This window comes from Photinus pyralis, unplaced genomic scaffold (genome assembly GCF_008802855.1).
Source record: "Photinus pyralis isolate 1611_PpyrPB1 unplaced genomic scaffold, Ppyr1.3 Ppyr1.4_unclustered_Scaffold493, whole genome shotgun sequence".
Classification (NCBI taxonomy): Eukaryota; Metazoa; Arthropoda; class Insecta; order Coleoptera; family Lampyridae; genus Photinus; species Photinus pyralis.
Window position 1 is genome coordinate 20,055 of NW_022171678.1, and position 12,062 is coordinate 32,116.

The 12,062-nt window shown below is 40.2% G+C and overlaps 1 long non-coding RNA gene across 1 annotated transcript; it reads right to left on the reverse strand.

The window, feature by feature from the left end:
* Positions 1-5,202: 5,202 nt before the first annotated feature.
* Positions 5,203-6,607, reverse strand: LOC116182357. The gene is made up of 3 exons (XR_004147492.1): positions 6,111-6,607; positions 5,986-6,058; positions 5,203-5,932 (listed from the first exon to the last, which is right to left on the reverse strand). It is a non-coding gene; the product is annotated as an uncharacterized LOC116182357 (long non-coding RNA).
* Between the last annotated feature and the right edge of the window lie 5,455 nt (positions 6,608-12,062).

The following is a 12,062-nucleotide window of genomic DNA, read 5'->3' on the forward strand; positions in this document are numbered from 1 at the left end:
AATCAATTCGATCACAGTGAAAATGGAATTCATCAACGCTAAATCCTATACAAATATTTATACTTCTTCTCAACTTTAGTGTATGTATTAATTACACTCATGTTAGAAAGTTTACCGGTAACAATAACGATTACTCGAGAAGAACAAATTTCACTACCTGCTGCTAGAATTTCAGTTCGTGAACTCTGTAGTAGGCATATCCAAATTAGTGTATTACCACTAACCGCACCAAGGCAATCAGTGTAATTGCGGCATTAAACAAATTTAAATACCGGTCATTTCAACACCAAAATATATTCGGGTACATCCACTTATCTGAAAGTATCTTACATTTTTTCAAACAATGAAGGGTAAAGACGGTAAAAATTCATATCCTACTATTTTGATTGCAGGAATTAATAACACATCTGTTACATCATACTAGTGGTGAGGACGAGGAAGAAGAATTTCGACCTATTGAAATGAACGCCCGTGAAAATGAAATGGGTGATAAATTTAGAATCAATGGATTGGTTCATAGAATTGAACTGGATAAAGGAAGTCTTCATCTTTATCCTGAACTGAAATTGCAAAGTTTGCCTTATCATAAATATTATCGTCATATAAATGTAGATTTCAATACGAAACTTATCTTGACAGTTGTAGTTGAAATGGATGCAATTAATGTTATTACTTTTTGGAAAGGAGAATTGGTAAAATAAGAAACCAATATAATATTGTAAGTAATTTTATACCTTTATGTTATCTAACAGTGTCTTATATAGGACAATATAGCATTCCTCAAACTACCTTTATAGGAGAAGGCGTGTATGAGAGTCTCCAGTACACTCTATTCAAGGACCATGAGATAGAAAATATGATATGGATCGTGATTGTAATTAAATTCACCTTCAGAAATATGTGTTCTAATTTTTTCTTCAATTAACCTGAAGTAATTTTCATCTGTTTAAAAGCAATACTACAACTTTTTTTTAGCTTTCGATAAACTATTTCTCCGGTTTAATTATTAACTTGCCACAAGAACACGTGGCCCTTCTCTTTATCCTACAGTCAGTTTCCATTGAAGATAGATACGTGCAATGCAACCACAATGCTTGATTGAAACGTATTCGTTCGATATTTACAACAAGCGTCAACGTGAAAAATACGTAAATTTAGAGCAAGGAAGTGAAATAGCCTCCTGCTTGAAAAGGATTCCTCCCTAAGATGAAATCTCCCCGAAAAAGATTTAGTTCCACACCGCTAGGAATTATTATAGTGCTATGTTGAAATCTACGTATCCGTTTCTGACTGAAGAGGCCTCTGGCAAGCCTGACCACCCCACCTCGTTCCGTAAAGAACTTCATTTTTAATGATTGTAAATAGCTTTATATTTTGATCAAGTATCGCGTATGATTCTTCATTTTGATTATTGTCTCACGTTGATAATAATCTCTGGATGGATGTGATCAACTCCGTGTCTCATGAGCAGTTAGCCAGAAATCTACTCAGTTCGATCTTTGTCCTGAACACAAGCTGACGGAGCCGGATACCCTTATAGTGATTTGAGAACCTGTTAGATGGAGCAGACAAACTAATGCAGAATAAAGTAACCTTCAGAAAATTGTGATCTGTATTGTATAACCCAAATGATTGGCAATATCATTCCGATTAAGCATCGTGTATGTTAATAATCCGTTAATCCGTTAATAATCATAACTACATCGAGATTTGAGGATGCTACAACCTTTGTGATATTGTTGTTTTCCTATTGTCTATGTGGATAAGTAAAAAACATTTTGTAAAACGGTAATCATGAGTTTAGGTAAGTAAATGAACAAATCAATATTTTTTTTTAAAGTAATTTTTAAAATGTTACAGAAATCTTTTGTTGGTGGTAGGCAACCGGGAGTAAGTAATATACACACCCGATATTATATTGATGTTACTCCGTTTTATAGAAAAGGGTGCGGATAAATAGAGAAATAGCCCCGCGCGGACAGTATATGGGGTTTTACGTTTATAAAGGGGTATGGTGCCTCCTGTATAAATTTGCAGGCACCATATGGATAACACATGTAAGTATCTATTACCGTTTTTTTCGTTTTTATATTTATTTCATATTTTTAGTTTTAAAAACCAGGTATATGCGAATAGATCTGGACAGGGCGGTTATCAAGTCAGCTATGTTTAACACTCTTTAAATACAGTGTTTAAATCCATTTTCTTATAGGAGGAATACGTTTTAGATGCATAAGAAAACGTTCGAAAACACTTATAGATTTGGAATATGGAACTGATTGACTGTAAAAAGGAAAAATAGGTATGTTTAACTCACTTCTACATGCTAAAATTAACGTAATTTTTCTTATAGGAGGGAAATTCAGTATACACCCTTTACAAGTTTTAGAAGAATTTTTGAAAATTAACCACACGGACTCACGTACTCATCATCAAAATGGATGAACACCCTAACGAATAAAATACTCTTATTAAGAACTGTTTTGGATAAAACCCCAGGTACAATTTAATTCGCTTTACAATCTGTAATTAAGACTTTTTTTCAGGCAAATGTTTCACAAGCTATGATGGGTTTCCTGGTCCAGAAACACCGGAAGCAAAACACCCAAAATGTGACGTCTCAAAATTGCCGACTCACGCGCTCCCATTGGCTCACACGTGATCACATGACCGAAATACTGGATTCTGATTGGTGTGACGTCACTTCCTGGTCCAGAACATACATTGCTCATCTACTAGTAACCTTCAGAAAATTGTAATCTATATTGTATAATCCAAACGATTGCTTAAAGAATCATTCCACGGAATGGAATAATCATTCCTGTTTATTTTGATTGATTGACAATATCATTTCGATTAAGCATCGCGTATGATTCTTCATTTGATTCGGGCTGACGTTAATCATCTCTGGATGGATGTAACCAACTCTGTGTCTCATGAGCAGTTAGCCAGAAATCTACTCAGTTCGATCTCTGTCCTGAACACAAGCTGACAGAGCCGGTTGTCGTTATAGTCACTTAAGAAACTGTTATGGAGCAGACAAACTAATGGAGCACAAAACAACCCTCAGAAAATAGTGATATTTTTTGTAAAACACACGATTGCTTAAAAAATCATTAATCCTGTGGTATGGAATAATCATTCCTGTTTATTTTGATTGATTGGCAATATCATTTCGATTAAGCATCGCGTATGATTCTTGATTTGATTCTGGTCTGACGGTCATCATCTCTGGATGGATACAACCAACTCTATGTCTCATGAGCAGTTAGCCAGAAATCTACTCAGTTCGATCTCTGTCCTGAACACAAGCTGACAGAGCCGGTTGTCGTTATGGTCATTTGAGAAACTGTTAGATGGAGCAGACAAACTAATGGAGCACAAAACAACCCTCAGAAAATAGTGATCTTTTTTGTAAAACACACAAGATTCCTTAAAAATCATTAATTCTGTGGTATGGAATAATCATTCCTGTATATTTTGATTGATTGGCAATATCATTTCATTTGATTCAGATCTGACGTTAATCATCTCTGGATGGATGTGACCAACTCTGTGTCTCATGAGCAGTTAGCCAGAAATCTACTCAGTTCGATCTCTGTCCTGAACACAAGCTGACAGAGCCGGTTGTCGTTATAGTCACTTGAGAAACTGTTAGATGGGGCAGACAAACAAATGGAGCACAAAACAACCCTCAGAAAATAGTGATCTTTTTTGTAAAACACACAAGATTCCTTAAAAAATCATTAATCCTGTGGTATGGAATAATCATTCCTGTTTATTTTGATTGATTGGGAATAGCATTTCGATTAAGCATCGCGTATGATTCTTCATTTGATTCAGATCTGACGTTATCATCTCTGGATGGATGTAACCAACTCTGTGTCTCATGAGCAGTTAGCCAGAAATCTACTCAGTTCGATCTCTGTCCTGAACACAAGCTGACAGAGCCGGTTGTCGTTATAGTCACTTGAGAAACTGTTAGATGGAGCAGACAAACTAATGGAGCACAAAACAACCCTCAGAAAATAGTGATCTTTTTTGTAAAACACACAAGATTCCTTAAAAAATCATTAATCCTGTGGTATGGAATAATCATTCCTGTTTATTTTGATTGATTGGCGAATATCATTTCGATTAAGCATCGCGTATGATTCTTCATTTGATTCTGGCCTGACGGTAATCATCTCTGGATGGATGTAACCAACTCTGTGTCTCATGAGCAGTTAGCCAGAAATCTACTCAGTTCGATCTCTGTCCTGAACACAAGCTGACAGAGCCGGTTGTCGTTATAGTCACTTGAGAAACTGTTAGATGGAGCAGACAAACTAATGGAGCACAAAACAACCCTCAGAAAATAGTGATCTTTTTTGTAAAACACACAAGATTCCTTAAAAAATCATTAATCCTGTGGTATGGAATAATCATTCCTGTTTATTTGGATGATTGGAAATATCATTTCGAGTAAGCATCGCGTATGATTCTTCATTTGATTCTGGTCTGACGTTAATCATCTCTGGATGGATATAACCAACTCTGTGTCTCATGAGCAGTTAGCCAGAAATCTACTCAGTTCGATCTCTGTCCTGAACACAAGCTGACAGAGCCGGTTGTCGTTATAGTCACTTGAGAAACTGTTAGATGGAGCAGACAAACTAATGGAGCACAAAACAACCCTCAGAAAATAGTGATCTTTTTTGTAAAACACACAAGATTCCTTAAAAAATCATTAATCCTGTGGTATGGAATAATCATTCCTGTTTATTTTGATTGATTGGCGATATCATTTCGATTAAGCATCGCGTATGATTCTTCATTTGATTCAGATCTGACGTTAATCATCTCTGGATGGATGTAACCAACTCTGTGTCTCATGAGCAGTTAGCCAGAAATCTACTCAGTTCGATCTCTGTCCTGAACACAAGCTGACAGAGCTTATAACGGTGAATTTGCTCAAACCCGCCGCTAATCGGCCAACTAGCTCAGGGGTGACTATTAATCGGGGTAAGCTTGAGCACTCAAGGGTCAGTAGGTATCGTTCGGTCTCTGCGGGCACTGGATTCCGTTCCTCTCATCTAATAATTAGGTATGCTAGAGCAAAGCAGTAAGGGCGCCACCTTATTACCTGGAATATTATACACTGACTGTTACCGGAATAAGGAAGTGTAACAGTAGCGGCACAACAATAATATAATCAGTGAGTACCTGACCACCCAAAAATCAAAAATTTATTCAGTAAGGTACACCAAATTCAAGAAAAAATCTTAACGCATGAATATGCACTACTAAAAATAATATACATTTACTAATCTCTTCCCCTAAATTGAATTCCCCCAAAAACTTTAACCCCAAAACGAGGTGGCGAACACACAAGTATATAAAGAGAAGGTATTATTCTTACCTGGAGTTCCGAAGGCATTCGTGGAGTGAGCTCATCCCAGGAATGTTCAACCTAGTAGCTATAATAAAGAATAAAAGGACAAATTAACCGAGAATGCCTCGGTGAATCAAAAATGCTACAGTGAGGTACTTAACGGTGCCTGAGGGCTTACCACTTGCGGTACTTCCCACGATCGTAATAGGACAAACCAATATTAAATCATGTCTCCGAAGGAGATCTCAAATGCAAAAACAATAATCAGAGCCAATTATGTAGGCATTAATCGAAAGATCGTTAACCAGAATTACGATTACAATTAAATTTAAAATAGTGAAAATTTCCCCAAAACTGGTCAGATAATTGATATAGGCTAAGTAATTGTGTCGACGGTGATAAGCTCAGATATAGGTCATGTATTCTATCTCATGGTTCCAAACGGCTGATTACTGCTGAATGTGTATTCAGATGAAGGCATCTGTTGGTAATAATTCAAAATGGACGTCCCTCCGGTGACATATGTTAATGTGCAAATTTACACGGGATACAAGGACCCTAAAAAGCGATTGTTTAAAACGGTGCATTTTAGTACGCATAACCCTCTTTACCTCTTATTAAAGAAGGTCTATTGGAAAGATTGACGTTGTATGATAATTAATAACGATCAGGAAGATACGGTCACTAAAAATGAACATTATAATGGCCGAGATATTAATCCCGTATATCTACTTACATAGTTTCGCTGGTAATTCGTTTAAAAGCCTCTCAAAAGAGTTCACTACGATATTGATTAACCAAAAAAAAACTATCAATCCATAGTTTAATAAGATGATTCCGTGAAAGGTAATACTTCAATAGATGACGGAAACCAATCTTTTACGACATTACACCAGCGAACTAATATTCAACCGACACTTTTGCGTCTTCCCAAAACGAGCAACGAAAAGAAAGTAAGTCACGCACGAATTTTCCTCGCCCCGCCAATCGCGCAGGTACCAATCCCGAAACCCACAATCGTCAAAACTAACAATTGAAGGTTACATCGCATTCTCCCCCGCCAGTGCCGTAACAAGGGAAATTCGTACTGACTAACTTAGAATAATTACAACGTTACATCCCCCCTCTCCTTCGACAGGAGGGAAACTACAAGTTTTCCGACGATCGAAAAACCCAGCACACACACTCGAAAAGGAAGCAAACAAATTGAAAACCCGAAAACCCACCCCAGTGTAAAAAAAACTCCCCCCCCAAAGAATTTCACCTTCAAAGAATTTTCCCAGGTTCTCCAGCAGCCGAAAAGGTATGCAAAATCGGGTATTGACATGCCCTCGCGTAAAGATGGAATCTCGCGCCGTCGGGTATCATGACAATAGCAACCCCTTTCCTACAACCCCAATCCAACTACTAGTCACCCCCAAGAAAACCAAATCCAGTGCCCACCCAGAAGAAAGAAACCCTACAGTTTCAAGTGATGCAGCACCAAAATCCCCAAAATAAAGAAACCCCCCTCCCTGACTAAAAACGACACAAAAGCCCAAATTTTGACCCCCTTGCCGAAAAAGTGTAGAAGGAAACCCCCAAAAAGAAGGTACCTTTCCAACCCAACTCCACCATGCACTAGCGCAATGAAATGAAGAAGGTGCTATGGATAGAAGATAGTAAGAGAGAAGGAAGAAATCACATTTGCGGAGAAAGAAAAAAAAAAAAACTCATTCATGCCGATTCCAGGGGTCCCATGGTCACCGAGGCTCGCACAGGGAAGGCGCACCCACCCCCTTCCTCTTGTGTGTCAACTACCCATCCATTCAAACATTCATTCATTCTATGGAACGGAAATGGAAGAAAGAAGAGTAGAAAAAGATAGAATATAGGAAAGCGAAAAGAAAAGGGCAACCTCTCCCAAATTTCCCCTGAGGAAATTAGAAGAAGAAAAGTGTTTGAGGTGCAGATAGAAAAAGAAAGAAGGAGGATAATGGATCGGGACGAATCCCCTAGCAGGTGTTGTTGCTACGATCCGAGAGTCCATCCCCTGTGCCCAACCAAACCACCCAAAAATTGCGTGGAGACAAAGTGCCTACACTACATGAAGTCAAATTCGGTAATACAAAAAAAAAACAATGTGTCTAAATAGAGTGAAACGGTAGCAACAACAAATCCGCCAACCAGAAGACAATCCCAGAAATACTACATTTAACCATGATCGTCGGGTTCGAAATAGGGTTTGAGATCCTGGACGTGCCACATGCCAGAGGATTTCCCATGGGCGTCCTTCAACTCATAGGTGAGATAACCTACCTTACGGGCAACCGTAAAGGGTCCTAAAAATCGAGGGGCTAGTTTGGCGGTATAATCCTTGGTAGCGTCAGAAATAGATTTATTTTTGCGCCAGACCTGCTGTCCAATCTCAAAACTCACATGCCTTCGTCTCAGATCGTAAGTACGTTTGTTTCGGTCATGAGTATTTCGGATGCGTTCAATTATTTTAGTACAAAGTTGTTGTTGTTGTTCCAACCGCTGTTCGACATCAATCGGTTCATTGTCAGTCAAGTCTGTCTCGAAGCTGTCCCCCCGAATACGAAATTCTTTCCCGAAATTAACACGATAGGGAGTGACTCCAGTGGTTTCGTGTTTAGAAGTTCTAAGGGCACAGGCAATCGAAGCTAAGTTGACATCCCAATGGCGGTGATTGTCCTTAATGTAGGTGGAAATTAATTGTTTCACCACCCTATTAACACGTTCCGCAGGATCGGCTTGTGGATGATAGAAGGGTGTGAAACGAACATTGACACGGTAGCGGTTACAAAGATTCAGAAAAAGTCGGCTGCGCATTTGCACGCCGTTGTCACAAATAAGATGTTGAGGCGCTCCGTACACGAGAAATACCGACTCCTCAATGCACTTAACAAGTGTTTGCGCATTCGCGGTCCTAACTGGAAAAAGAAGTACGAACTTGCTCAAATAGTCTGATACAACCAGAAGATGGGTGCGTCCCTGAGTTGATCGAGGTAAGGGACCAATAAAATCCAAACTAATCATCTGCCAAGGTTCATAGATCTTAGGGTGGGAACCCATTAAACCAGCAGGTCGCTGTTGTTCCGGTTTGTGTTCCGCACAGGTGGGACAACGTGAAACAAAACGTTTAACATCGCTAACCATTTTGGGCCAGTAATAACGATGATGGATACGCCAATAGGTTTTGTAAACCCCAAAATGTCCTGATGTAACATTGTCGTGGGATTCACGGATGATAGCAAGTCTAAAATCGGTAGGAACGACGAGTTTCCACTTCTCGAAGTCACGGCTATCTGAGGCAGAACGAATATATTTATATAAAAGAGAATTCCTCACATTCCATCCAGGGTATTTATGCGGCTCTTTTTCCAAACAATCGAACATACCACGATACCAACGATCAGTGCTACCACGAAAAGCTTCGGGGTTAATAATTTCCTCCGAGGTGTGAATAGCATCTATAATGGGTACGGTACGTGATAAGAGATCGGGTACCAAATTGTCTTTACCCTTGCGGTGTACGAGGGTAAAAGTATATGGCTGAAGGCGAAGTGCCCAACGTGCTAAACGCCCTTGGGGATCTTTAAGGGAATGCAGCCACAACAAAGAATGGTGGTCCGTGATCACGGTGAACTGAACCCCCTCGAGATAGTGTCTAAGTTGCTCCACCCCCCAAATGACGGCCAAGCACTCACGCTCAGTGGTGCTGTAATTGCGTTCAGCTGCAGACAAGGAACGAGACAAGTAACAAATAACTCGTTCTCCATCCGGGAAATTTTGAGTTAACACAGCGCCTAAACCGTAGGCCGAAGCGTCTGTCTGTAGAATGAAAGGTTTAGTAAAATCGGGGCAATTTAGAATTGGTGCAGTAGCTAAAAGTTCTTTAAGTTTCACGAAAGAGTTCTCGCAATCAGAGGTCCACTCGAAGGTGACGTTTTTCTTAAGAAGTCGAGTTAAAGGCGCCACGATTGTGGAGAAATCGGGAATGAAACGTCGGTACCAACTACAGGTTCCTAAAAATCGCCTAACTTCGTTAAGATTGGTAGGTGAAATGATATTTAAAATTGCTTTTACCTTATCAGGGTCGGGATGTAGTCCATTTGCATCTACAACATAACCCAGATATTTTAACTCTGAGCGGCAAAAATGACACTTGTCTTTATTGAGTACGAATCCTGCAGCAGACAACTTGTTGAAAACGGTTTGCAAAATTCGCAGGTGCGAATCGAAGTCTTGGGAGACGATGATTACATCGTCCAAGTATACTAAGACGTTAGGCTGCAGTTCGGGTCCTAAAACCGTATCTATGATACGCTGAAAGGTAGCTGGTGCATTTGTCAAGCCAAAAGGCATTCGGCGGAATTGGAAGAGTCCACGACCAGGTACCGTAAAAGCGGTATATGGGCGAGAAGATTCCTCGACCTCCACTTGCCAATACGCCGACTTGATGTCAAGCGAACTAAGGTAGCGAGCGTCCCTCAACTGTTCTAATATGGTGGAGATATAGGGCAAAGGAAACGCGTCCTTTATAGTCAGGGCATTCAGCTTGCGGTAATCCACGCAAAAACGGTAAGTATTGTCCTTCTTCGGAATTAAACAGACCGGAGAAGCCCAAGGACTAGTGGATGGTTCGATGACATTATTCCTAAGCATCTCATCGATGGTGACATTAAGAATTTTCTGTTTGACTGGGTTGACAGGGTAGTAGCGTTGTTTGAGGGGTTCGGCGCCCTCAACAAGGCGTATCTTGTGTTTCCCCACCGAGGTTAATCCCAAATTAGCTCCCATGGCTTCAAAAGTTTGATCCAAAAGGGTAGTGAGTGACTGCTGCTGTTCGGCAGTAAGATGAGGTTGATCAATAATAGCTACTTGATGAGATGGTGGAGTCGTAGACGTGAAATGCCAGCAATCATCGTGAAGATTGGGTATTATACCGATTCTGTCCCAAAAGTCTATGCCGAGAATCAAATTCGTTGTTAGGTCAGGCATCACAAATAAATTCAATAAAATGGTGCGATCCTTTAACGTGATGGGTGCCATGATGTAACCAATGGCTTGTGCGTTGGCTCCATTCGCAACGGTACATGAAGTGACTTGGGGTACGAATCGTAGCCGAAGTTGTTGCAATTTATCACAAAAGTCTTGGCTTATGTATGAACGTGAAGCGCCGGAATCCAACAGTCCAAGTAAGGAAATCTCCAAGATATTGATCATGACATAAGGTCTGGAATCATTAGTGACGTGTTGCAGTATGAAATCTAAAGCGGGTTTGAACGAAGTTTTTGGAATTTTGGTCGTCGGAAAACTCGAAACCTCGCGACAACCTAACGAGCGTTTCGTGGGCCGTTTCCCGAACAAAATGTACAGGATCGGACGGTGACACCGGTGGTTCCACACTTATAACAAAATAATTGTTTAGGTTCGGGGCAATCGACACGATTGTGACCCAAACGGTTGCAATTATAACATGGTGAATTTCGCGTTTCCGTAGAATAAATGGGAAATCGCTGGGGTGCTTGACGAGTACCAGTGGGACAACTAAATCCAGGTTCCAGCAGGGGCAATGAAGTGTTGTTTCGTAATGCCTCGTGTCGCGCTAAGTCCTGCTTAATGGCATCAAATCGACGGCATTCAGTTAAAAGTTCGTCGATTGTACTGTATCTCGTAGGTCCCAGTTTAGTTAAGTAAAACGGTAAAAGGTTTCGTCGAACTATGCGTACTTGGTCGCGTTCAAGTGGTGGATTTTTTAAACGGGCAAACAGTCCTTGCATGATTGCAAAATAGATATCTACTTTCTCAGTAGATCCTTGGATCCTAGCTTTAATCTCATCCAAAAGGTCTTCCTCATAATTGGATGGTAAAAATGTTTGTCGTAGAAGTTGGGTAAGGTGCTCCCATGAGGTAGCTCGATATGAATTTACATGGTACCAAGTCATTGCTATCCCTTCGAACAGGTCATAGGCAGACTCGAACAAGGTAGCGTGATCGACGCCACGAGCTCTAGCCATCCGTTCGACTTTATCCAAAAATGAATTAACAGTATCCCCCTTAGGCTCTCCAGAGAATTTAAGTCCCCATTTATGCACTGGTGTGCTATGTACTGATAATTTTGGAGGCATTTCAGCTGTGCTGCGAGTAGGAGTCGAAGTTACTATCGGATGTGGTGCTGAAGGCAATATAGTGTCATTAAATCTAAAAGCTTTGTTGTCTAACGAGGCCCTAAGCTGTCTAAGAAACAGGGTTAATTCGCGAAGTTTGTCTACTTGGTCCGCGGTATTGGTCAATAATGTCTGCGTCCGGTGTAAGCGACGATCGGCATGCACTAGCATGGCTACTATGGATAAATAAGACCCTCCACCATAGGCGTCTTCAAAAGAATCAATTTTATTTTGTAAAGTGTTGGTCAACTCAGTGAGAGCAGCTAGATCCTCAGAAAAAGTAAAGGGGTAATCCGGAGCAACATAGCCCGGGATTTTCTCAGCTTCGAATAACTTACGAAGAACGGTTCGACTCTCACTAACGTTAACTCCGGGTTGACCTCCCCGAATCTGAATCTCATACTTGAGTTCAGCCTCTCTCAAACGGTTTATATCCATTGAATAATGATACCAATATATCTTATAATTAATGTCAAAATATTCCCAATATATATATAAATTATAATTGATCAAAG